The sequence below is a fragment of the Symphalangus syndactylus genome, chromosome 12, assembly GCF_028878055.3.
Source record: "Symphalangus syndactylus isolate Jambi chromosome 12, NHGRI_mSymSyn1-v2.1_pri, whole genome shotgun sequence".
In the NCBI taxonomy this organism is placed as follows: Eukaryota; Metazoa; Chordata; class Mammalia; order Primates; family Hylobatidae; genus Symphalangus; species Symphalangus syndactylus.
In genome coordinates, this window is record NC_072441.2 from 66636701 (window position 1) to 66663451 (window position 26751).

Consider the following 26751-nt stretch of genomic DNA (forward strand, 5'->3'; position numbering starts at 1 on the left):
GAAAACATATTTAATGAAATCATAGCAGAAAATTTTCCAAGTCTTGGGAGAGAGATGGACATCCAAGTCCAGAAATCTCAAAGAACCCCCAAATAGATTCAACCCAAACGGGTCCTCTCCAAGGCACATTATAGTCAAATTGTTGAAAGTTAAAAACAAAGAAAGAATTCTAAAAGCACTAAGAGAAAAGCATCAAGTCAGTTATAAAAGAATCCCCATTGGACTAACAGTAGATTTCTCAGTAGAAACCTTACAGGCCAAGAGAGAATGGGATGATATATTCAAAGTACTAAGAGAAAAGAACTAGACAGCCAAGAATATCATACCCAGCAAAGCTATTCTTTGGAAATGAAGGAGAAATAAAATCTTTCACAGATAAGCAAAAACTAAGAGAAGTCATCACCACTAGATTGGCCTTATAAGAAATGCTCAAGGGAGTCTTACATCAAGTGAAAAGATGATAACCACCATCATGAGAACATGTGAAATTCTAAACTCACTGGTAGAGCTGATACACAAAAGAGAAAGAATGGAATCAAACCTTATCACTACTGGCCAAGCACGATGGCTCACATTTGTAATCCCAGCACTTTGGGAGGCTGAGGCAGGAGGATTGCTTGAGTCCAGGAGTTCAAGACCAACTTGGGCAATATAGTAAGACACTGTCTTAACAAAAAAAAATAAAGAAAAAGAAAGAAAAAATTAGGCAGGCATGGTGGCACACACCTGTGGTCCCAAGTACTCAGGAGGCTGAGGTGAGAGGATTGTTTGAGCCCAGGGAGTGCAGGTTGCAGTGAGCCATGATTGTGCCACTGCACTCCAGCCTGGGCAACATAGCAAGACCCTGTCTCAAAAACAAAGAAACAAAAATAACAAAACCCTTATCACTATAGAAAACCATCCAATTGTAAAAATAAATAAGAAGACAGGAAATAAGGAAAAAAGGTTACAAAAAATAACCAGAAAACAATCAATAAAATGACAGGAGTAAGTCATCACCTATCAATACTAACTTTGAATGTATCTGGATTAAATTCCCTATTTAAAAGATATGGATTAGTTGAATAAATTTTAAAAAGCAACACCCAACTATATTCTGCTAACAAGAAACTCACCTCACCTGTGAACACACACAGAGACTGAAAGTGAAGAGATGGAAAAAAGGTATTCTGTAAACTAGAAACCAAAACCAAGCAGAAATAGCTATAATTATATCAGACAAAACAAGTTTCAAGTCAAAAGCTGTAAAAAGGGGCAAATAATACTAAAGGGATCAATTCAGCAAGCGAATATAAAAATTACTATACATGCATCCAACAGCAGAGCACTCAGATATATAAAGCAAATGTTATTAAACCTAAAGAGAGAGCTAAAGCTCAATACAGTAATAGCTGGGGACTTCAACGCCCCACTCTCAGCAAAAGACAAATTATCTAGACAAAAAGTCAATGAAGAAACATTGGATTTAAACTTCACCATAGACAAAATGGACCTAACAGACATTTACAGGATATTTCTCTCAACAGCTGCTGAATAAATATTCTTTTCATCAGCACACAGAACATTCTCCAGGACTGACCATATGTTAGGACACAAAACAAGTCTCAAACATTTTTTAAAAATTGAAATCATATCAACTATCTTATCTTACCACAATGGAATAAAACTAGACATCGATAGCAAGAGGAACATTCGAAACTATGCAAATATATGGAAATTAAAGTACATGTTCCTGAAATGAATGAAGAAATAAAAATGAAATTTGAAAATTCCTTGAAACAAATGAATATCAAAACACAATATACCAAAACCTACGGGACACACAAAAGCAATAAGAGGCAAGTTTATAGCAATAAATACCTACGTTAAAAAACTAGAAAAATTTCAGATAAGCAATCTAAGAATGCACCTCAAGGAACTAGGAAAGCAAGAACAAACCAAACTCATAATTAGTAGAAGAAAAGAAATAATAGACTGGGCATGGTGGCTCACGCCTGTAATCCCAGCACTTTGGGAGGCCAAGGTGGGTGGATCTCCTGAGGTCAGGAGTTTGAAACCAACCTGGCCAACATGGTGAAACCTCGTCTCTATTAAAAATACAAAAATTAGCCAAGTGTGGTGGCACACGCCTGTAATCCCAGCTACTTGGGAGATTGAGGCACAAGAATCTTCTGAACCTAGGATGCAGAGGTTGCAGTGAGCTGAGATCGCTCCACTGCACTCCAGCCTGGGCTACAGAGTGAGACTCTGTCTAAAAAAAATTTAAAAAAAGAAATAATAATGATCAATGCAGGAATAAATAAAATTGAGACTAAAAAAATTTTTGTTCAACATAACAAAAAGTTGGCTTTAGCTGGGCATGGTGGCTCATGCCTGTAATCCCTCTCCACTTGGGAGGCTAAGGTGAGAGGATCACTTGAGGCCAGGAGTTCAAGACCAGCCTGGGCAATACAGTGAAACCCTATTTCAAAAAAAAAAAGGGTTTCTTTTTAAAAAAAGATAAACAAAACAGACAAACCATTAGCTAGACTAAGGGAAAAAAAGAGAAGACCCAAATAAATATAATGAAAAATGAAAAAGGAGATGTCGCAACAGATACCACAGAAATACAAAGGATCATTAGAGGTTATTATGAATAGCTACACACCAATAAAAAAACCTAGAGGAAATGGATAAATTCCTGGACACATAAAACCTACTCAGATTGAACCAAGAAGAAACAGAAAACTCGAACAGACCAATAACAAGTAACGAGATTAAATCAGTAATTAAAAAGCCTCCCAAGAAAGAAAAGTCCAGGACTGGATGGCTGCACCACTGAATTCTATTGAAACTTTAAAGAAGAATTAATACCAATTCTCAAGTTATTCCAAAAATTGAAACAGCCAGAATTCTTCCTAATCATTCTATGAGGCTAGCATAACTCTGATACCAACACCAGACAATAATATAACAAAAAAAGAAAACTTATTTTTTTTTGAAGGGAAAAGGTAGGAGCTAGGCAGAGACTAAAGATGGAATAGAGAAAGAGGAGAATGAAACGAGCTTGCTTAGGAGGAGGGAGGAAGAGGAGGAAGGAGAAGGGACAATGCTTCTCAGAGCTCAGAGCAAGGGGACAGATAGCAAGTGGAAATGGAGTTTATGTCAGAACGAATCCCAATCTTGTCGAGAAGGGACTAGTAAATGACCTGCAGAGGGGAAGAGGATGGGAAGTGGTTCAGAGTCTGAAGAGAGAAGAGCAGGATGTGAATTTGGCATGAAGCCAGCAAGAGATCATTGAAATATGGCAGAGAGGAGGCGAGGAGCCACTGGAATCTGCAGTGCACCCATAGCCAGTCTTCTCATTGCCAGCATCTCCGTTTCCTCTTCCTTCTGGACAATATTTGTCAACTACTAACAACTAGCAGCTGCTTATTTTTTTTTTTTTTTGAGCCCTTACTATGTGCACTTGATAGATATCTTCCCAATTCACAACTACTCGTATGATAGGTTTGAAGCAAAAAAAGAGTTAAGGATGTTGGTTGATGTAAGTTTCCTATAAGTAGGTACCATGTGGTGTGGCTGCTCAAAATGATGATACTCTTTAGGCTACGTTAGTAGGAGCACATTAGTGTGAAGGAGAGCAAACAGTCCTGTGTTATTCTGCTCTGGTCAGGCCAAAGAAGCAGTGTTCTTTTCTGTCCTAGGTAAGGGTGATAATCATAACTGCTACTATTCATTAGGCACCTACTATGTGCCAGCTCCCGTGAGATGCTTGCATGCATTCTTTTTAATCCCCAAAACAATCCCAAGAGGTAGATAATATGATCTTCATTTTATAAATAAGAAAACTTAGCCTCCAAGAGTTTCAGTTACATGCCAATGTCCTTAGAGAAAGGAGAAAAATAACACCTACTAAAGAAAGACCCAAGGAATAAGAGTGGTATCTTCAAGTAGCAGAAAGGCATCATAAGGCAAAGGGACAGTACTCGTTTGATCTGGCCATAAAAGGTAGAAATAGGCTCAATGGATGTAAATCACACAAAAAGAAGTTCCATTTAACAAAAGGAAGAACAGTCAGCCATATGACAAAATGTTTTGTGTTACCTTTGGTGGTAGTGAGTTCCCTGTTATCGGAGGTGTTCAAGCAAAGGCTGAATGAATGTTGGGCAAAGCTGTACAGAGAATGCAAGCATTAGATGAGGAGTAGAACTAGATGCCCTTCTTGATATTTTCCAACATTCAAATTTTGTTCCATTTTTTAGCAATATAAAAAAGAGGTCAGGTCAAAAAGGGAAGAGGTTCAAAGACGCTGGAATGGCTGGCCATGTGGCAATCTTCCACACGCTGCATTTAGAAAAGGAGAGGGGTTCTTCTGGCCATCGGGATGAAGAGTAGAAGTGAGGCTCTGCCTCATTCCGCCCACCCCAACTTGGCTTCCGGTGAAGTCTCCTGGAGAAGTTAGAGGCAGAAGTTTAGTGTGCACGTTTCTGCCTAAGCAATTCTGCATCCATTTTTCACCAACTCAGGCTCAGTCAGGTGGCTGGCTATGGTTTGAATCTGATTTGTTTGCATTTCTGTGGCAGGCAGCTGCTGTGACTGGTTACAAAGGGAGAGATTTGCTTTGCACCTAATTTAATCCAAGGGTTAGGTAATGAGTTTGCTCCCCCTTAGATGAGGGCAATCAACATGCTTCTTCCAATCTTATCTGTGCTTGCTTATTAGCAGGAGGGCTGCTGTGTGGACCTTGTTAGATCTCCGATGCATGTGATCACTACTTAGGGGTGATTTACTGTACCTCCTGATATTAAAAACCTCTGAGTGAGACAAGAGAAATGAATAATGCTCTGTAGTGAATTTGTTAATGAATTTTCTTTCTGCTCCCAAAAAGAAGAAACTGGAAAAAGAGGATGTTGGACCAGAGAAAGACCATAATTCTCTGCAAGTCAGGATTCTTGATGATTCTGGAGAGAGAATAATCAGAAATCTTTTTTCTTTTTAAATCCCATATTCCGTTCTAGTTAGGGATTGTCATTAATTTCAGGGTGGAAGATTGGCATCTTTCCGGTATTCTTAAAATAGAATAAATAGGCAGCCACCTTAAAAAAAATAAGAGGTTTTGATCTAGGGTTTGAGTAATCTGGGCTGGTTTCTGATTTGCATATATATGTAATAAAGTATGCCCCTGTTCTCAAGGTTGATTGCCAGGAAGCTGAATTCATGAAGAATGAAACTCTGCTCAGTGACAGGTGAGGAGGCAGAGGGACTTCCTGTCAACTAATCCAGGTGTGTACCTGTTTATAAACCCTCACCTGCTGGGTCAGGGTGTCTTGCTCCAAACTAGTGACCAGGGCCAGCTTCCTGGGCATGTGGCCTATGTAGGTGCACAGAACCCTGCACTTAGAAGAGGCTGAGCTTAGTTTAATGTTCTGCTGTTGCTGTCTTGAATTTCTTAATTTTTGAAAAAGGGACTCCTTATTTCCATTTTGCACAGGGCCTGGGAATTATGTAGCCGGCCCTGACAGTTGATTTTTCATTGTCAATGGCTCTGTCTTGCGTTCATCTGCCCTTTCCCAACTCTGGCCTTTTCTCAGGGGCAAAGTGATGTTTGCTCTAAAAGCATACGTATCATGTAAAAGTATGTGTCTATCTTTTAGGAAGACAATCTGTTGCTTTTTATACCCCATTTAGAGAAGTAATACAGGTAAATTGTAGGAAATCTGAAAAGCACGAAGAAGCAAAAAATTATCCATTCACCCACCACACAATGATGTAGCTTTCTAGACTTTTAATACATACTTCTGTTTTGTTCTGGCTTTACATCATTGGAAATATCAGAAATAATGTTTGGGAAAATGCTTTTTAAAGATTACTAACGTAGCATGAGAATTTCCCCCATATCTTTTCTTCAAAAGTTTTTTTGTTGTTAGCTACATAGCATTCCACTACACAAAAATGCCATCATTAACTCACATGATCCCTTCTTTTAGGGCCATTTATGTTTACTACAAATAACACTCTAAAGATAACACATATATGTTAAATAAATATGATTTATTTAGTTGTTTATTTATTTTATTATTTATTTTTTGTGGAATAAGCAGTGTTTATTGGGCTCAGACCAGGAGTCCATGGGTCTTGAGGACCTCTGCGTATCTGTCAGTTTTCTCCACGTTCTTTGCTGCCTGTTTCTGTGGCCTTAAGAGCTGTTTTTCCTTCCCTCAGTAAATCCTGGCCTTTTCCTTCCTCTCCTCCTGCAGGTGGCTGTCACTGCCTGCTACTTCTAGCCAGCTTCGTGAGTCAGGCGCCCCAGGCAGGCAAACTTTCTTGTAGGCTTCAGACATACCACCTGGAGGGCGGCAGGAACAACCCTCAGCTGTTTCTCCTCGCAGGGCCTTGGGATCCTAGCACACACCTTGAGGCGGTCCTGGGAGGCCTCCCGCGGTCCAAACCAGGTAGATGGGGGCCTGGGAAGGGTGGGGGCCCGGGAAGGGTTGGTCTTCATCCACCTGTGGAAGAAGGCCAGGTACTTCACCTTGTTTCTGTAGAAATTGCCAGAAATGGGCCAACATGGTGAAACCCTGTCTCTACTAAAAACACAAAAATTAGCTGGGTGTGGTGGTGCGTGCCTGTAGTCTCAGCTACTCGCGAGGTTGAGGCAGGAGAATTGCTTGAACCTGGGAGGTGGAGGTTGCAGTGAGCTGAGATCGTGCCGCGCCACTGCACTCCAGCCTGGGTGACAGAGCGAAACTCCGTCTCAAAAAAAAAGAAAAAAAAAAAAAATAGAAAAAAGAAAAAGAAATTGTCAGAAATGCTGATGCCCTCACTGTGCACGACCCCCATCCTCCGGCCCAGCAGTGCCTGCTTAGCCATGATGGCTCCCGCGTCCCCAGAGGTGGCGTCGGCCTCAAGCGCCAGGACCTGCCCCCCACCCCTACGCCATCTTCGACAGCCGCTTGGGGAAACAAAACAGATTATTTTGGGGGTGTTGAATTCCTAGAAGTAAGGCCTTAGACATACATTGCCAATTGCCCTCTGGAAAACCCTTCCAATTTACAGTGGCTACGGAAGGAAGGAGGTGGGCGAAGGAGACATGGAGGAAAAGGAGTTCTGCTTGGTGCTTTGGGCTCTGTGGGCAACAGTCGACTTTCTCTTTCTTTCAGTACTGGTCGGGGTGCACTGCAGTGATTTAGAGCAGAACTCGCTCTTCCACAATCCGAAACTCTTTCGTGGAAGTAGTGTGTCCCTGGCGCTCTCCTGTCCCCATCAGCGCTGAGGCGGGTGGTCGGGGGAGCTCCCAGGAGCGGCTTCACATTCAGTCGCTGCGGGATCACAGCACTGATGCCCCTGCAAAGTTGCCACTGGGAACATTTTAGTGTGCTGGGCTTGGTTTAATGTCACTGTGCTCTTTCCAAAGTCTCCTGAGGGGAGAAAAATAGCATTCCAAGCGTGATAGTTTCTAGTGGGGGTCTCTAATGAGGTAAGAGAGCTGCAGAGGAGGCCCTTGCTCCTGGGCAGCTGCTGCTGTCTCCCAGATTCATTCTGAATGTCCACGATCCCTGCGTTCACAGAATGAGTCTGCTAGTGGCTGTCATGATCATTTAGGCCTTTATTTAGGCTTTTGTGAGGGGCGATGTGACCAGTTGGTCTGTTTACTACGGAGGCCTTGGCCTGTCTCTGTGGGAGGAGCTACAGATCTCTTTGAAACCCAAGTTGCAAAATCTCTGCATGTTTCTACTCTGGGTCTGTGGCCAGGGTGACTCCCAGAGACTGGCTTGTGCTAGTGGGGAGAGGAGAGGGGAGGAGTGTGTTGGGGGAGGCTGGGTTGAGAAGTGGCATTTACAGACCAGCTGTGCAGCCGACCCCAAGGGATCCTCAGCCCCTGCAAGGCTTCCTTTGACCCTGTGGGTCTGGGGCAGGGAAGGAGGAGGGCCAGGGGTTCTCTTTACATTTAGCTGCCCCGGTTCTTCTTTGCTTTGGATGACCTTCTCTTGATGTGGTGAATTTCCCATCTGCTAGAGATACATAATTTCTGAGTTTTCCTTGAACTTCTTTCTGCCTCTGCTCATTAGCCCTCCTCTTGCTACAGTCCCACTCCCCTCCATCTTATGCAAGGCACTGCTGGCTCCAGGGCTAGTGTGGGAGGTCTCGCACACACACAGGTTGGACCCACACCAGGCTGGAGCCACCAGGGACAAACCACTGGCCTTTTGGCTCCTCCTCACATGTTCCCCTCCCACTTCCCCTACCCCAATCCCCATGGGAAGAACAAAAATCTCTGGTCTCCACAGCCCACTGTGAAGAATGTCATCCGAAGGGAAGCCACACTGCCAGCAAAGGAAGTGGCCTCCTGCCTTCCTCTGCCTATGGTTCTGCCCCAAGTCAACTTAGTAAACAAAAACTTAGATTGGAGTCTGTGGATGCAGTCTTATGTTCTGCTAGTTCTCCAAGTATTGCTGGAATTTCGACTTTTCAATTTTACGATAAACTTTACAGAAACTCATACCATTTATAAAGACAAAACTTAAGTCTGTGTTTTTGCATATATGTTCCCTGGGATCCTGTGAAAATTTTTCTCCTTTAAAAGGGACTGAATTTTAGACAAGTTTGAGAAATACCGCACAGTGCCTCCAATGATAACAACAGCCTTTGTTGAGCCCGTAATCAATGGTAAACCCTGTGCAGTGGCTCCTTTCACTCCTCCAGTAGCTAGGCATCCCCATTTTCCAAAAAAAGGAGAGCAAAGCTAAGAGACAAAATGGCTGGCCAGTGCCACACAGGCCAGGAGGCCAAGATGCAAATGCCAGTCTGATACCAAAGCCCATACTCTTAATTTTATAAGGCTCTCCCTGTGGGAGGCATTGTTCTAGACAGTGCAGGGATGAGAGTGGAATGTGGTTGTAAAAATTAACTCCAATATTCCCGGTCAGTTAGCTTGTAACCCACAAGAGGATATAACACATATATACATGTAACTAATAAAGACTGGACTGTGACTACTGCTAGAAACCAAGTGCTAGGAAGTGCTTAGGAACAGAGGAAAAGACATGTTTTAGCTTAATGGATTGCATTCAAAGAGGGTAGGATCACTCATTTTTAAACCGAGATTTGATTGAGCTTCTATTTTGTGCAAGGAATTGTGCTGAGCACTGTCCTGCCTTCAAAGAGCTCTACTAGGGCAGACAGATGAATGAATGGACAATGACATATGCACAGGATGGGGAACCTCCTGGCAGGGGATGTTCTTCTCTCCACCTCAGGGTGGTTAGGGAAGCACTTGAGCAGTAGCAGAGAGGGAAGGTGTATTAGTTCATTCTCGCATGGCTATAAAGAAATACCTAAGGCTGGATATGTACAAAGAAAAAAGGTTTAATTGGCTCACAATTTTGCAGGCTGTACAGGAAGCATGGCACTGGCATCTGCTCAGCTTCGGGTGAGGCCTCAGGAAGTTTTCGATCATGGCAGAAGACAAAGGGGGAGCTGGCATCTTACATAGTAATAATCGGAACAAGAGAGAGTGTGAAGTGGGGAGGTGCCGCATACTTTTAAACGACCAGATCTTGTGTGAACTCACTCCTCACCAAGGGGGCGGTGTTAAGCCATTCATGAGGGATCTGACCCCGTGATCCAAACACCTCCTACCAGGCCCCACCTCCAACACTGGGAATTACATTTCAACATGAGATTTACCGGGGACACAGATCCAAACCATATCAGAGGGGAAAGGGGATATATGCTGAGCGCAGAGGAAACAGCTGGAACAAAAAGGGAGTGAGAGGCTGTGGGCTGCACAGGGAATTAGAATCAGTCCTACATTACCCAGGGCAGGGGGTGTTGCTTGGATAGTGGCTGTAGAAGAGTGAAGGAGATAGGCTTAAGTGCAAATCACAAAGTTTTGAAGCTTTAACGGGGAAATAGGCAGTTTCTGGCGACCTGTTGAAGGTGTTAAGAATAGGAATTATAAAAAGTTAACAGACTGGGCAGACACCTCAGGGAGGCCAGATAGGAGGCTCTTGCGGTAATGCAGGTGAGAAATGGGGAGATCTTATTTAAGGCTTCTTATTGCACTCACGGTAAAGGCCCAGAGCCATTCCAAGGACCTATCAGGCGCCACACAGGCTGACCCGTTATCTCCAGCTAGTCTTCTCTGGCTCAGCCACACTGATCCTTAAACATGCCAGCCATGTCGACCTCAGGGCCTTTGTGCCTCTCTCTGGAATGTGTCCTTTCCAGGGAAGGCTTCCTAGCCATTTTATTTAAAGTAGTCCCCTACCCTCAATTCCCTGTTCCATTTCCATGTTGTAGTTTTCTCCATCTACCTCACTATAGTTTTACTTCTCTGTTTTATTTTCTGTCTCCTTCCAATAGAATGGAAGCCCCTTGAGGGCAGGTATGTGTCTGTCTTGCTCACTGCTGTCTTACCGGGTGCCTTCAGCCTGGCTATAAATATTGGCTAAATGAGTGAATTATTGAATTTCACAGGTGAAAGAAAAAATCCACAAAGGCAGGGGTAGTAGCAGTGGGGTTGGGAACAGTGAAGAGGTAGGGAGAAATTTAGGAGGGATTGTGGAGAACAGGACCTGGGATTGCTGAATGTGGGGGGAAGGGAGAGAGGAGTAAAGGGCTACTCTTAGGTGTCTGAGCTCCAGCATAGGGTCAGTTGGGGGCCATTTCAGCAGCTAGGAGACTGATTTGAACTATGTGCAGCTGGGTGAGGTGTCTCTTGCATGTAATCCCAGCACTTTGGGAGGCTGAGGTAGAAACATTGTTTGAGCTCAGGAGTTCAAAGCCAGCCTGGGCAACATAGTGAGACTGCATCTCTAGTTAAAAAAAAATAGCCAGGCATGGTGATATGCACCTGTAGTCCCAGCTACTCAGGAGGCTGATGTGGGAGGATTGCTTGAGCTTAAGAGATTGACACTGCAGTGAACTATGATCGTATCACTGCACTCCAGCCTACGTGAGACCAGGATCGAAAAAAAAAAAAAAAAAAAAGTGAGATCCTGTCTCAACAAAACCAAAAACATTAAAACAAACTATGATGTCTGGAGGATCCCTGGGAATTTCCCAGAGCCGCTTTGGGGAACTATCAAAGGGAAGAAGGGCCGAACTGAGGAACCAGGCTCCAGTCAGAGAAAATCAGTATTTATTTTGTTTTTGATTTTCTTGTTTTGGTTTGGTTTAATTTTTAAGTCACTGAGATCAGAAATTATAATAACTTATAGTTATTGTGTTCTTACAATGTTCTGGATATTAGGCTAAGCATTTAAAACTAGATCTTCTCGTTTCCTCTTTATGACAGTTCTATAAGGGTGACACTATTATCCTCTTTCTATGGTCCAGGAAGCTGAGGCAGAAGAGAGATTAAGTGACTTTTCTAAGGTCACAGAATTAGTAAGTGAAGAGCAATGCAATTCCTGAATCCACAGGCTAAAGAGAGAAAATAGACAATGTGAGATCTGGTGGACAACAGAGTATCACCCTTATTACTGAAGATAGCAGTGTCACTCAGTTTTCACACCGCCATAAAGATATTACCTGAGACTGGGTAATTTATTAAAAAGGAGGTTTAATGGACTCACAGTTCTGCATGGCTGGGGAGGCCTCAGGAAACTTACAATCATGGCAGAAGGAGAAGGGGAAGCCAGGCATGTCTTACATGGCTGCTGGACAGAGACAGAGAGTGAAGGGGAAGTGCTACTTTTAAGACCATAAAATCTCGCAAGAACTCACTATCACAAGAACAGGATAGGGGAAACCACCCCTATAATCCAATCACCTCCCACCAGGTCCCTCCCTCAACACCTGAGGATTACAATTCTAGATGAGATTTGTGTAGGGACACAGAGCCAAACCATATCAACAGCTGTCACATCTAGAGCAAATTAGGTTGTTAATGTCCATCGCAGAAACCAAGGTGAACAGGCTCTCAGGGTTGGTGCCTGTCTGGTTTCCAGCCAGGTGGACTCCAGCAAGAGCACCCTGCTCAGGTAGGCCTTTCTGACAGGTAATGAAATGTCACAGCAGAAAGAAGAGCTCCCCGCCGCCCCAGGTGTGCATGAGGGTGTGCTCCTGTTGAAAGTGTGGTGCTGGGTGGGGAGAGTTACCCAAGATGGAGAACAGTGGCTTGAAACCAATAAAAACCAACTGCTGGGAGAAACACTCACCAGTTTCTGAAGATCTTAAACAAAGGACCTAAATAGGAGATGGCAGGCAAAATCATCAAAAAGAAATGTGTCCACTGGGGACTGTGGGGAGCCTCTGCCCCATCTGAAGGGCAGCTGCTGCCTTGGGCCAGCCAGTTTTTGCCACCAGGGGATGTGGGCTCAAAGTTGCTTCATTTTTCAAAATTTTTTAAAAGCCAGAAATCTGGATTTTTGCGCAAAATCATCTGACTTTTAAACGTTGCCAAAACTCCCCAAACCCTATGTGGTCCAAACCAGTAACCTCACAGGGCCCCATCTGGCCTGCACGCCGTGGTTTGTGTCCACTGACAAGGAATCTTAACTTCTTTGGGCCTTGAGAATCTGATGAAAATGTTCAGGCATTTTCTAGGAAAAAGAAGTGTCTGAACAAACACATAATTTTGAGTATCATTTCTGGGTGTCTCTGTGCCACTGGAATCATCCCTTTCTAAAGGCACACTTTGTAAAGGTGAGAGGGCTTCCGAGCAAACCTGAGGTCTGGGAAGGTACAAGCTGACAGGGGTATCTGGGTTTGTCCCATATCTGAATGAGACAGTGGTGTTTGTTGGAGTCAGTATGTCCACATCTGTGTGCTTATGAGTCCCGCTTTGTACCCACTTTCCTTGGCAGTCTTGGTTAATTCCCTCCGTATCAGTCAGGTTGCACAGGGGAGCAGGAAAGAGGCCCAAGAGGCCTGGATACTGGTCTGGAGGGGGCAGAAGAGCAGGTATGAAGGCAGTGAGGGAGGCTGGATGTGGGGGGTGGGAGGTGGGGGGACTTTTGAGCTAGACTTTGAAGGGTTGATAGAATTACAAAGAAGAAATAAATTATTTTTCTGATCTTGGGCAAGGAGGAGGGGCATGGATTTAAAGTTGGAGTGCCCTAAATGCCAAGACTGTCTGCATCTAGGACAGGTATTACATGCAAGAGGCTCGCCTTCCAGCCAAGCATGTGCCCTAGCCAAGCTCCTGCACTTTCACAGGAGGCTGACAGCCCATCTCCAGCCCAGCCTATTAAAGAATAAGGCTGCCCTTAATTGGTAACAGGGAGGAGCTGAACCCCATGTACTCGTCAGCGTAACACTGAACTCCCTGCAGCTCAAAATTTATCAAATGCTTGGTTGCAAAAAATAGCATTAATAGAGATAAAAGACATGCATTCCCACCATTCCTCTCGATTCCATTAGTCTTATTCACAGATAAGTCAGACCTTCGGAGACCTGAACATATGGTTTTGGCCTCTGGCTGGCTAGCTCTATTGAACAAGGCTGAGCAGTTAGGCCACTGGCCTCCCTCTTTATGTACTTATCATTAAGAGAATTAAGGATGAGGTTCAGTGTGTCAGGCAAATTTCCACTTTTTGAATACTTGTGTGGCAACCTCCCAGATAGCCCCCAGCAATCCTTGCCTGTTAGTAAGTCATGCCTTTGTGTAGTCACCTCCCATATAGAACAGGGCTGACCTGCGGAGCTATAAGATATACCAGACATGATGGAATGTGACTTCTCAATCTAGGTCATGAAAGGAATTGTGGCTTCCACCATGTCCTTTCCTGTACTGCCCGCTCAGGAGGAAGTCAGCTGCCATGTTGTGAAGACACTCAAACAGCACAATGGAGAGGTCCATGTGGTGAAGAACTGAGGCCACCTGCTAACAGCCAGCAATAACTTGCCAGCTGTGTGAGTGAGCCATCTTAGAAGTACATCCTCCAGCTCCAACTGTTGTCAGCTTTTTTGGGATGTCACTTTCATATCTCTAAATAACAAGCTTATATTGCTACTTTTTTCTGTTTTAGACATTGTCTATTTATTTTCCACTTTTCCATTTTTATAGTGAGAAACACAAATTACCATAAAACTTGGTAGGTTAAAACAATAAACATTTATTATCTCTCACAGTCACTTTCTTCATCTCCTCTCAATATATTATAGTGTAAATCTGATCAACATATATACTGATATACAGTCACATGCCACATAACAATGTTTTGGTCAGTGATGAACCACACAGACCACAGTGGTCCCATAAGATTGTAATGAAGCTGAAAAATTCCTATTGCCTAATGAGGTCAGAGTACAATGCATTACTCATGTGTTTGTGGTGATGTGGTGTAAACAAACCTACTGCACTGCCAGGCATGTAAAAGTCTAGCACATACAATTACGTACAGTATGTAATACTTGATAGTGATAGTAAATAACTGTGTTACTGGCTTATGTATTTACTACGCTTTTAATCATTGTTTTAGAGTATACTCCTTCTACCTATTAAAAAAAAGTTAACAGTAAAACAGCGTCACTGCAGACAGGTCCTTCGGGAGGTATTCCAGAAGAAGGCTTTGGTATTGTAGGAGATGACAGCTCTGTGTGTGCCATTCTTCCTAAAGCCCTTCCAGCGGGAGAAGATGTGCAGGAGGAAGACAGTGATATTGATGATCTAGACCCTGTGTAGACCTAGGCTAATGTGTTTGTGTCTAATTAAAAAAAAAAAAGTTGACAAAGTAAAAATATTTAGAGTTTTTTTAAGTAGAAGAAAGCTTATAGAGTAAGAATATAAAGGGAACATTTTGTACAGCTGTGCAATATGTTTGTTTTAAGCTGTTATTTCAAAAGAGTCAAAAAGTTAAAAAAATTTAAAAAGTGTATAAAGTAAAAACTTACAGTAAGCTAAGGGTAATTTATTATTGAAGAAGGAAAATTTTAAAATAAATTTGGCATAGCCTAAGCATACAGTGTTTCTAATCCTTGTAGGGTACAGTAATGTCCTAGGTCTTCACATTCTCTCACTGCTCACACACTGACCCAGAGCAACTTCCAGTCCTGCAAGCTCCAGTCATGGTAAGGGCCCTATGCAGGTGTACAGTTTTTATCTTTTATGCCATACCTTCACTTTACAGTTTCTACATTTAGATATGTTTGGATCCCCAAATACCATAGTGGTACAATTGCCTGCAGCACTCGGTATGGCAACATGCAGTACAGGTTTGTAGCCTAGGTGTGTGGTAGGCTGTACCATCTAGGTTTCTGTAAGTACACTCTGTGATGTGTGCACAATGACGTAATCCCTTTTTATCTTTATGACCCCCTTGTCAACCCTCGAATCCACTTTTGAATGAGGAGGAGCATAAGTACATGAGTTTTAGCCAAGGTAGTCAAAAGCTGGCATATCAAGGAATTGAACACAAGGCAAAACTCTTGAGAAGCCAAGAATCAGAAGTCAGCAATGAAAGAAAAAATCCCACAAACCAAGGGAGCAAGTGTGAGTTAAAAATGTAGAGGTGGATCCAGAGCTGGAACCAGGGGAAAGTTAGAACAGGTTTAGACTCTAGGGAAGCCAGCAGTTTCCCCATAAGCTGGCGGGGCTTCTCAGCTTGCTTTCATGGTTCAGCGGAGGCATTGGGTTCTGAGGGGTGTTGAAGCCACTCATGTCCCACCATAGGCTGGACTCCTTTTTCCTCTCCCCACCCTTGCTGGCTCTGGGCACCTCACTGCTCTTGTCATTAATGGAGGTAGTTAAGGAGAGAGGAAATGAGGTAAAGAATGAAGTGAAATTAGCTTTACAGTAATCTCATTAACAGATGCCAGTCTCATTTTACAGGGAGCATAGAGCTATGTATGGCATATTATTTTAAGAAAGCTAGAAAACTCATTGCACCCAGGGGAGGAGGTGTCCCTTCTTCAGTCCATGTGAATTCCTTCAGCTGTGCACTTCCCTCCATCCTCATATCTCTCCTTTGCTAGGACCCCCTTCCATCAAATTTCCCTTCTCTTCTACATCTTCAATCTCTTCCTCTCTCCTAAATCCTTTCCTCCATATCTACTCAAGTTGTTCTCATCCTTTGACAATTTCTTCCTTGATTTCTCTAGTTCTGTCTTCTTCCTTCCTTTTACAGACAGCTCTCCTGAAAGTTCTCTGCACCTGCAGCTTCTCCTTTCTCTGTTTCTCACTCCACGGTGGTGTGGGTACGCTCCCTGCTGTTACCAGTAGCCTTTTGGTTGCTCTACTCAATTCAGTCTTGATGTTACTTATTTGCACTCTGTTGACCCCTGCTTCCTCCTTCTTGAAATGGTTCTTCTCTTTGATTTCCATGATTCACTTCTTGTTTTTTGAGACAGTGTCTCACTCTGTCACTCATACTGGAGTGCAGTGGTATGATCTATGCAAAAGGCAATAGCTCACTGCTGCCTTGAACCCTTGGGCTCAGGCGAGCCTCCTGAGTAGCTGGGACTGCAGGTGTGTGCCACCACACCTGGCTAATTAAAAAAAAAAAAAAAAATATATATATATATACACACACACACACACACATACATATTGCAGAGATAGAATCTTGTTATGGTTCCTAGGCTGGTCTCAAACTCCTGGCCTCAAGCAATCCTTCTGCCTTGGCCTCCCACAGCCCTGGGATTACAGGTATGAGCCACCACAGTGGTCTCACTTATTCGTAATTTCATCTCTTCTGGTCTTTTCTTTCCTTTTTTTCTGCAGGTTACAATTCCTTTGCCCATCCCTTAAATGCATGGTTCATTCTTGATCCTCTTCTCTTTTCATCCTCTAAATGTTTCCAGATGTATCATCTCTTCCTGTGGCTTTATACGGCAGTGCTGCCAAATACAGATATTTCTGACCAGGGCCCTCTACCGAGTTGTGTTTGTGTGCATAACCACCTTCTGCACCTCTGACCCTTTACCCAAGGCTGTCCTTCCTCCTGGATGTCATTTTCTGGAGAATGGCATAGTCAGCTGCTTTGATTTCTGAATCAGGAACCTGGACATTATCTCTGACCGTCTCTTACCCCTTCTCTACTCCATGTCCAGTCAGACACCAGTCAACATAACCCTGGACTCTACTTCTTACCGTCTCACAGCCTCAGTCTCTTCTCTCCATCCCCACAGCCACTGCCTTCGTTCAGGCCTCCAGTGCTCATGCAACCTCCTGAATGGCCTCCCCCACACCAAGATTCTCTCCATTAACCCATCTCCACATTGTGGCCATGGTGGCTGTTAAAGACACATATCTGGGTGTGATGTTCTCCTGGGTAAAAACCACATTGGCTCCCGTGCATTTAGGGAATCTCTGAAGTCCCTGTCTTGGTCTTGAAGGCCTTTCAGAGTGGGCTGCATCTTTGGCCTCAGCCTCCCCAGGTCCCTGCTGTGGGACAGTCCATGCTAGCCTGTACTGAGCTGCTTGCTGCTTTATGTGTCAGTGCTGTTGAACTTGCTATTTCCTATACCTAAAATACATCCCTACCTTCTTCACCAGATTGACCCATACACATACTTCAGCACAGCTCAAGCATCCTTCTTCCAGCCTTCGCTGATGCAGCCTCCTCCCTCTCCCCCAGGCTGGGTGAGGGACCTTTCCTCTGGGTTCCTTTGTCCTTACCTCTGTCAGACACTATCATACCATACTGTGATCATTTGCTTTCTTGTCTGTAAACAAAGGAAGGACTTTTTTTGGGGTAGGGGGAAGCTTATAATACTGGTACTCTGCACAGTTTGGCCTGTTGTAGATATTCAACCAATGTTTATTTATTTATATTTTTAGAGACAGGGACTCCCTCTGTCACTCGGGCTGGAGTGCAGTGGTGCGATCATGGCTCACTGCAACCTCAAACTCCTGAGCTCAAGTGATCTTCCTGCTTCAGCCTCCCGAGCAGCTGAGATCACAGGCGCAAGCTGCCATGTCTGGCTAATTCTTTCACTTTTTGTAGAGAGGGGTCTCTCTATGTTGCCCAGGTTGGTCTCAAACTCCTGGGCTCAAGCAATCCTCCTGCCTTGGCCTCCCAAAGTGCTAGGATTACAGGCATGAGTCACTGTGTCAGGACCCAACCAACTTTTGTTGAATAAATGAATCAAAGAATGACTAGACTGCAGAAGAAAGTGTTGTCAATTCCCTTACTTCACAAAGCTGATGCTTAATAATAACAAACATTTTTCTCGGATCTCAGGTACACAGGATTATTCCGCCCTTCATCTCATCTCACAGTGTCGTCATTCGTCCATGCAAGAACTCTGCCATTAATTAATTAATTAATTCATTCATTCCTTTTATCCCCATCCCCTATATCCCATCACTGTTTTAATTTGTTTAATGTTGAATCTCAAAAAGCACATATCATTGTTTTGTGGCCGCGGATTTTTAATTTATGTGAATAGGTTGTGATATAGCTCATTATGTTTCTTGTCTTCTATTCAGGACCATGGTTTTAAGATTCAGCCACATTGCTATGTGTACTTCTGGCTTATTGCTCTTAACTGTTTCATTGTTCTCCTAAAGCTAAACATTTAAACAGTATTTTAGTCCTCATGATTTTTGTTTGTTTGTTTTATTGTTTTGGTTTTTAAATTTGATGTTCACATCAGCAATGTGAGGAAGTCAGGGCAAGTATTAGTATCTCCATTTTACTGCAGAGGAAGCTGAAGCTCAGAGAGAGTGAGTGATTTGCCCTGAGTTCTACAGCACTTTTGTGGCAGAATCTTCATGTGGGTCCCATCATCTAACACCACATTCAGGGCATGCTCAGGGATCACACTCCCTTCTCATGTGGGTGTGGCCAGACCTGGACCCAAGGAGGAGGAGATAGGAGCCTGCCCTCATGGTCAGGGGCAGGAGTGTCTCAGGGCAAACCTCGTGAGATATCTCCCTCCTACCAGCGTTCCTGCCTCCTGAAAGCACGTTAAAATGAGTGTCTGGGAAGTTGAGAATGGAGGTGGGGTGGAGGACTATGCAAAAGGCAATAGCTTTGGGGGTGGTGGGGTTCACGTGAGCCAGGGTTGTGGGGTGATTGCTAAATGTGTATAATAGATACTTGCCTCTCCCTTCTTCAGCCATTGTGAGTCACCCATGGGGAAATGGCCTCCATTCCCACAAGGAATCCCAGTTCCCCAGAATTTACCCCATCTGCTCACCATCATCATGATTGCTCTGTCTCAGGGGCAGGTGTGTTCTCTGCAAGTTGTGATACATGACATCTGTGCTTGTTTTTCTAAATAATGAAAATTATAAGGCTGTGAGTGAACTCCTAGAAGGAACCAGGTGAACCCTCTATGAATCCTACTCATGAGAGTTTTTAGAAGCTCAGGCCACTCACTGCCTTTTATCCCTGCCCTCTTTCCATTACTGGAAAAAATACATAATTATAATCAACCTAAGATTCATGATTAATTACAAACACATTGTTTACAAAGTACTCATTATCTCATTTAATACTCATTTAACACACGTTGGTACCATCATCCCCTTTTAGTGAGGAAATTGAGGCTCAGAGAGGGTAAATAACTTTCCCAAGGTAACACAGCAAAAAAGTGTCACAACTGAGACTCAGATCTAGATCTCCTGATCACAGGTGCTATGCCTTATCCACTACACCCTATCAAGGGCAGATGTCCAGTTTCTCTGTAGGAGAATTCAGGTTGGTGTCCAAGACTCAGCATGAAGATGATCCCATAAAAAGAAATTGCTCATATTTATCCAGTGAGTAACCTACCTGGGTATGCTATCATTCATCATTTAGCAACTGTGCCTGGAGCCCCTGCTGCATGTGCAACCAGCTCTGTGTAAGTGAGAAAATCCATGTCTCCTTCTCTCTTCAGAGTAACAAAGCCATTTCCCAGTGAATCATAGATGACTAATTAAAATGCACACTCTCCCGGGCTCTCTGGTTAATTCTTTCCCAAACCAGGCAGGGGTCGGGGTGGGGATGAAGTTGTTGTAGGATGGAAAGAAAGCAGAGGAGAACAAAAAGGGGGTCAAAAGGAATGGAAGGGGGAGAACAAAAGGCAAAGAAAGGAAGGCAGGAAGGCAGGAATGCAGGATGTCAGGAAGGAAGGGAGAGAGGAAAAGAGGAAGGGAGGAACATGTACCTATTTGCCTTAAGGAAAACAGGTAACTTTTCTAAGTCTCTAGCAAGTTTACATTTTCTATTGTATTTTACAATATATGCTATTTCAGGTATGTGATCTTGTTGAGCCACAAAAAGATCTTTTAAGTGAGATTTTTTATACAACTTTATAAATGAGGAAACCGATTCTGGGAGGTTAGGGATTACTTAACCTTGGAGATAATCTAGAAAAACTGGAAAGACTAAAGTTTTGATGCCCAACAGATTTGGATTCAAATCTAGACTATCTATGATTTATCAACGTGACCTTAGTCAAGTTACTTAGCATCTTGGAGCTTTGGTTTCCTCTTCTGTAAAATGAGGATCGTGACAGCTCCAATCCCTTAGGGTTATTTTGAGGATTAAATAGGATATTGCCTGGCTGTACAAGTCTGTTCTCACATTGCTATAAAGAAATATCTGATACTGGGTAATTTATAAAGAGGTTTAATTGGCTCATGGTTCTCCAGGCTGTACAGGAAGCATGGCTGGGAAGGCCTCAGGAAACTTTCAATCATGGTGGAAGGCAAAAGGGAAGCAGACATGCCTTACATGGCCAGAGCAAGAGGAAGACAGAGGGGGAGGTGCTACACACTTTTAAACAACCAGATCTCGTGATAACTCACTCACTATCACAAGAACTAGCAGAGGTGAGAGTCTTTATCAAAGGTGAAATCCGCCTCCATGATCCAATCACTTCCCACCAGGCCCCACCTCCAACATTGGGGATTACAATTTGACATGAGATTTGGGCAGGGACATACACCCAAACCATATCAATGGCCTACACAAAGACCTTAATAAATGCTAGCTATCTGGGTTTCTGTATGATTGTTCTCATTACTACCACTACTATTCCTAAAGCATCTGACAGTGCTAGTACTTATAATAGTATATATTCAACAAATATTAGTTTCCCCTACACAGTCCCACATCCCCACTTCCCTAAGGTAACATAGATAGTAATGTTGCAGGCAGGCTGGCCATGGTATTTGACGTTAGTACCAGTACTCCTCCACAGTATCTTACTGCCCACCTCTCTGTTTAGCACCTTAAAAATACAACTAGACCATATTGTATACCTCCATGACTCTAAAATTCAAAATGATATTCAGGGCTGGGTTCTGTGGCTCATGCCTGTATATCAGCACTTTGGGAGGCCGAGGTTCGGAGGATCACTTGAGATCAGGAGTTTGAGGCCAGCTTGGGAAGTAAGGCAGAGACTCCATCTCTACTAAAAATACAAACAAAATAGTCGGGTGTGGTGGTTTGTGCCTGTGGTGCCAGCTACTCAGGAGGCTGAGGTAGGAAGATTGATGCTTCAGCCTGGCGGGGCAGAAGCTGCAGTGAGCACAGATGATGCTATGGCACTCCAGCCTGGGTGACAGCGAGACCCTGTCTCAAAAAGAAAAAAAAAAAAGATATTCAGATATCTTAAGGTTAATTGTTCAGAATATCCTATTATCTCTACTGCTTGGGGAAGGACTTGTGTGCCCTCTGTATTGTATCCTAATATTCCAGGATATGATGTGTCCCCTAATTGTTTTTAAGTTTGAATATACAATCAATTCTATACACACAACAAATTAAGAAGCCTAAAATAATGGGCAGAGTTTAATGTTGAAATTAATCTTAAAGCAAAGTTAGTCAACACATAATCATCTTTGTGCTTCATAGTGATTAAGTACAAATGAAAGCTATTTGTGTAAATGAAAATAATCAGAAATATTTTGTGCAATCAAACCAAGCACTTCAGAGACTTCTAGGGGAAAACAGTGATCCTGAATGTGGGTGTGTAATACAGTTATAGCTATCAATGTGTCTAAATTGCTGGAGGAAGGGACTGGCCACTGAGTCCCTAATATGTTTGCTACAATCCCCGGCAGTTGTAAATGTTCATTAATTGCTAGCTCCTCTTCCATGTCCACTTCCTCTTCTTCTTTCCTTCCCTTTTCCCATTATTATTATTATTATTACATTAATATCTTAGCCTTAACTAAAATGGCCCCAGGACCACTGACTCAGTTCCCAAGGTTGAGAGTGAATATGCATTAGGAGTTTGGAGACACCTGTTCAGGCATCTGGGAAGATGAAAATAACAACTCTGGAAAAATGATTTTAGTATTTGTTAGAAAGTTCTACTAACAAATGATACTTTCTCAGATAAGAAAAGCTATGAATAAAGGGCCAGATTATAGTCATTTTTAACAACCTGAGGTCACAGGAGTTAAGGGAACAGAGCAGCAAGAGTGACAGAATGAAAAGGTGGCCATATGTATCATGGGGCCATATTATGGGGTAATGACATGGATTAGATATTTTGGGGGACTGATGCCTAGCCCTCAGTAATACCTTTGAGAATCCTCCCTGCCTCACACTATCTACTCATTAGAGAGAAGCAGAGAAAGCCCGTCTGTGGAGAGAGAAGAGTGGAAGAGGGATGCAGAGGGAAGCAGAGGTGAGAGTCTTTGTGAACCCAGAGTGAGAGAAAAACAAGAAACGGCTGATGTGGTTTCTGTAGGTTTTCCAGCTCCTGGTTTAACTCTCTCCTGACATACCTTCTCCCTGATCTTGGGTTGTGTAAGATACTCGTATATCCATATCATTCATTCTCCTATTTTGTTTAGCCTAGCTCAAATGGATTTTTGTTATTCACAACCAAAGAATCTTTTTTTTTTTTTTGATAGAGTCTCGCTCTGTCACCCAGGATGGAGTACGGTGGTGCAATAATGGCTCACTGCAGCTTTGAGTTCCTGGGCTCAGGTGATTCTCCTACGTCCGCCTCCCAAGTAGCTGGGACTACCAGCACACGCCACCACATCCGGCTATTTTTTTTGTATTTTTTGTAGAGACAGAGTCTTGCTATTTTGCCCAGGCTGCTCTTGAACTCCTAGACTCAAGCAATCCGTTTACCTTGACTTCTCAAAGGGCTGGGATTACAGGCATGAGCTACTGCACCTGGCCTAACCAAAAGAATCTTAGCCAAAACACAATGCTTAATCAGATTGCTTTCTCAACACCTTTGATTAAAAGAGGAAGAATTTGGATAGTTTTGTTGGAAGGTAACTTTGCTCAAAATATACTGCTGCTTCCTTCTTACAAGCAAATACCATAAATAAGTTTACTTAATTCTATTTAAATCATTTTCCTCCTTCTCCTTTCTGGTTTGGAGTAATTATGCTGAATGGAGATGGGTGACTGTGGTGACAGCAGGGCAGGGCCAGGATACAAACTGCTACACTGCAGACTTTATGTCCTGTGTGATGTTCTTTTCTCATAATAGCAGCAACTGAGTCCGGGGCTTGCCATCTAAGGCTCGATCTTCCCTCAGCTATCTCTGCTTCTGCAGACTTTTCAAGGGCTTCAGGAACCCTACTGCTGCAGTTCTTACTGTGGGACCTGGAGAGACTCCCTCTTCCACCACCCCTGCCTTGGATTTTGAGTTGAGAACCACTCTTAGAGCCTAAAAGTTAATGGGTTATATGGTTTGTCTCTGTGTCGCCATCCAAATCTCATCTTGAATTGTACTCCCATAATTCCCATGTGTTGTGGGAGGGACACAGTGGGAGATCATTTGAATCATGGGGGTGGTTTCCCCCATACTGTTCTTATGGTAGTGAATAAGCCTCACGAGATCTGATGGTTTTATCAGGGATTTCTGCTTTTGCATCTTCCTCATTTTTCCTTGCTGCCACCATGTAACAAGTGCCTTTCACCCCCCACCATGATTCTGAGGCCTCGTAAGCCAAGTGGAACTGTAAGTCCAACTAAACCTCTTTTTCTTCCTAGTCTTGGGTATGTCTTTATCAGCAGCATGAAAACAGACTAATACAGTAAATTGGTACCAGTAGAGTGGAGTGTTGTTGAAATGACACCCAAAAATGTGGAAGCAACTTTGGAACTGGGTATCAGGCAGAGGTTAGAACAGTTTGGAGGGCTCCGAAGAAGACAGGAAAATGTGGGAAAATTTGGAACCTCCTAGAGACTTGTTGAATGGCTTTGACAAAAATGCTGATGGTGATATGAACAATAAGGTCCAGGCTGAGGTGGTCTTAGATGGAGATGAGAAACTTATTGGGAACTGAAACAAAGGCGACTCTTGTTATGTTTTAGCAAAGCAACTGGCAGCATTTTGCTCCTGCCCTAGATATTTGTGGAACTTTGAACTCAAGAGAGATGATTTAGGGTATCTGGTAGAAGAGATTTCTAAGCAGCAAAGCATTCAAGAGGTGACATGGGTGCTGTTAGAAGGATTCTGTTTTAAAAGGGAAACAAAGCATAAAAATTCAGAAAATTTGCAGCCTGACGATGCAGTAGAAAAGATAAACCCAGTTTTTGAGGAGAAATTCAAGCTGGTGGCAGAAATTTGCATAAGTAACAAGGAGCTGAATGTTAATCCTCCAGACAATGGGGAAAATATCTCCAGGGCATGTCATAGGTCTTCATGGCAGCCTCTCCCATCACAGATCCAGAAGCCTAGGAGGAAAAAATGGTTTCATGGGCTGGGCCCAGGGTCCCCATGCTGTATGCAGCCTAGGGACTTGGTGCCCTGCATCCCAGCTGCCCTAGCCCTTGCTAAAAAGGGCCAAGGTATAGCTCAGCCCAATGTTTCAAAGGGTGCAAGCCCCAGACCTTGGCAGCTTCCATGTGGTGGTGAGCCTGTGGATGCGCAGAAGTCAAGAACTGAGGATTTGGAACATCCAGCTAGATTTCAGAAGATGTAAGGAAATGTCTGGATGCCCAGGCAAAAGTTTGCTGCAGGGCAGGGCCCTCATGGAGAACCTCTGCTAGGGCAGTGCGGAAGGGAAATGTGGGGTCAGAGACCCCACACAGAGTCTCTATGAGGGCACCACCTAGTGGAGCTGTGAGAGGAGGGCCACTGTCTTCCAGACCTCAGAATCCACTGACAGCTTGCACTGTGCACCTGGAACAGCTGCAGGCACTCAACGCCAGCCTGAGAAAGCAGCCAGGAATGGGGAGCTATACCCTGCAAAGCCACAGGGGTGGAGCTGCCCAAGACCATGGGAACCTACCCCTTGGATCAGCGTGGCCTGGATGTGAGACATAGAATCAAAGGAGATCATTTTGGAGCTTTGAAATTTGACTGCCCTGCTGGATTTCAGACTTCCATGGGCCCTGTTACCCCTTTGTTTTGGCCAATTTCTCCCATTTGGAATGGGTGTATTTACTCAATACCTGTACCCCCGTTGTATCTAGGAAGTAATTAGCTTGTTTTTGGTTTTATGGGCTCATAGGTGGAAGAGACTTGCCTTATCTCAGATGAGACTTTGGACTGTGGACTTTTGGGTTAATGTTGAAATGAGTTAAGACTTTGGGGGACTGTTAGAAGGCATGATTGGCTTTGAAATGTGAGGACATGAGATTTAGAGGGGTCAGGGGTGGAATGATATGGTTTGGCTGTGTCCCCACCCAAATCTCATCTTGAGTTGTACTCCCATAATTCCCACGTGTTGTGGGAGGGAACCAGTGCGAGATAACTCAAATCATGAGGGCGGTTTCCCCCATACTGTTCTTGTAGTAGTGAATAAGTCTCATGAGATCTGATGGGTTTATCAGGGGTTTCCACTTTTGCGTCTTCCTCATTTTCCCTTGCTGCTGCCATGTTAGAAGTGCCTTTGACCTCCCACCGTGGTTCTGAGGCCTCCCCAGCCATGTGGAACTGTAAGTCCAATTAAACCTCTTTGTCTTCCCAGTCTCGGGTATGTCTTTATCAGCAGTGTAAACATGGACTAATACAGCCAGCAAAAAAGACTATTGAGGGAAATGGAGAAATCATTTTTTTAGGGGAGGACAGAGTTTTTTCTCTGTCACCCAGGCTGGAGTGCAGTGGTGTGATTTCAGCTCACTGCAACCTCCACCTCCTAAGTTCAAGCAATTCTCATGCCTCAGCCCCCAAGTAGCTGGAATTACAGGCATGTGCCGCCATGCCCGGCTAATTTTTTTGTATTTTTAGTAGAGACGGGGTTTTGCCATGTTGGCCAGGCTGGTCTTGAACTCCTGGTCTCATGTGATCCACCCGCCTCAGCCTCCCAAAGTGCTGGGACTGTGGCAGGCCATTTCTCCCTGACAATCACACAGACAGGCCTGCATGACAGACAGCCACACAGACAGGCCTGCATAGCACTCCAGTTACACAGACAAATTTCCACAGAGCTGCCTTAACGTTGAGCAAACAGTTAAACCTAGGGAAATCGATGTCCAGACATCAAAGCTAGAAATGAAACATATGGTCTGTAGGAGCCTTGCATGGGCTTCTCCCTTGTTGGAGCAAATCAAAATAATAGAGACGGCCTTACATTCCTAGTGCCAGGGCCTGTCTCAGGTTGACAAAATCTGAGACGAGTCAAGGTAACAGAGGCAGCTGTTTGAATAGATCCATTGGAGAGTCTGAGGCAGCTCTCCAGACCAAGCTGTAAAGGAGATAAGACAGAAATAATCACTCTGGTACCACAGCAGACAGGCCTTGAAGGTACTAGGGAGTAGGGCCCTCACAGCTTAATTGGACTTAGCAAGCATTTTTCTGCCTCTGACCTTCTAGCTGAAATGAAATTAGTTACCAGTAGACTTAGGTGAATGCTATACTACACGTAGGCACATAACCCCAACCTATATTAGCACTAAGAAAATTGTAACACTTTGAGTTTGTCTGGTGGAATTATCTCCGACCTTTTCTCTGTATCCAGTT

General features: G+C 43.7%; 1 pseudogene; it reads right to left on the bottom strand.

Moving 5' to 3' along the window:
• Positions 1-6200: 6200 nt before the first annotated feature.
• Positions 6201-26751, bottom strand: part of LOC134734843 (uncharacterized) — a 68647-nt pseudogene continuing 48096 nt past the window's right edge.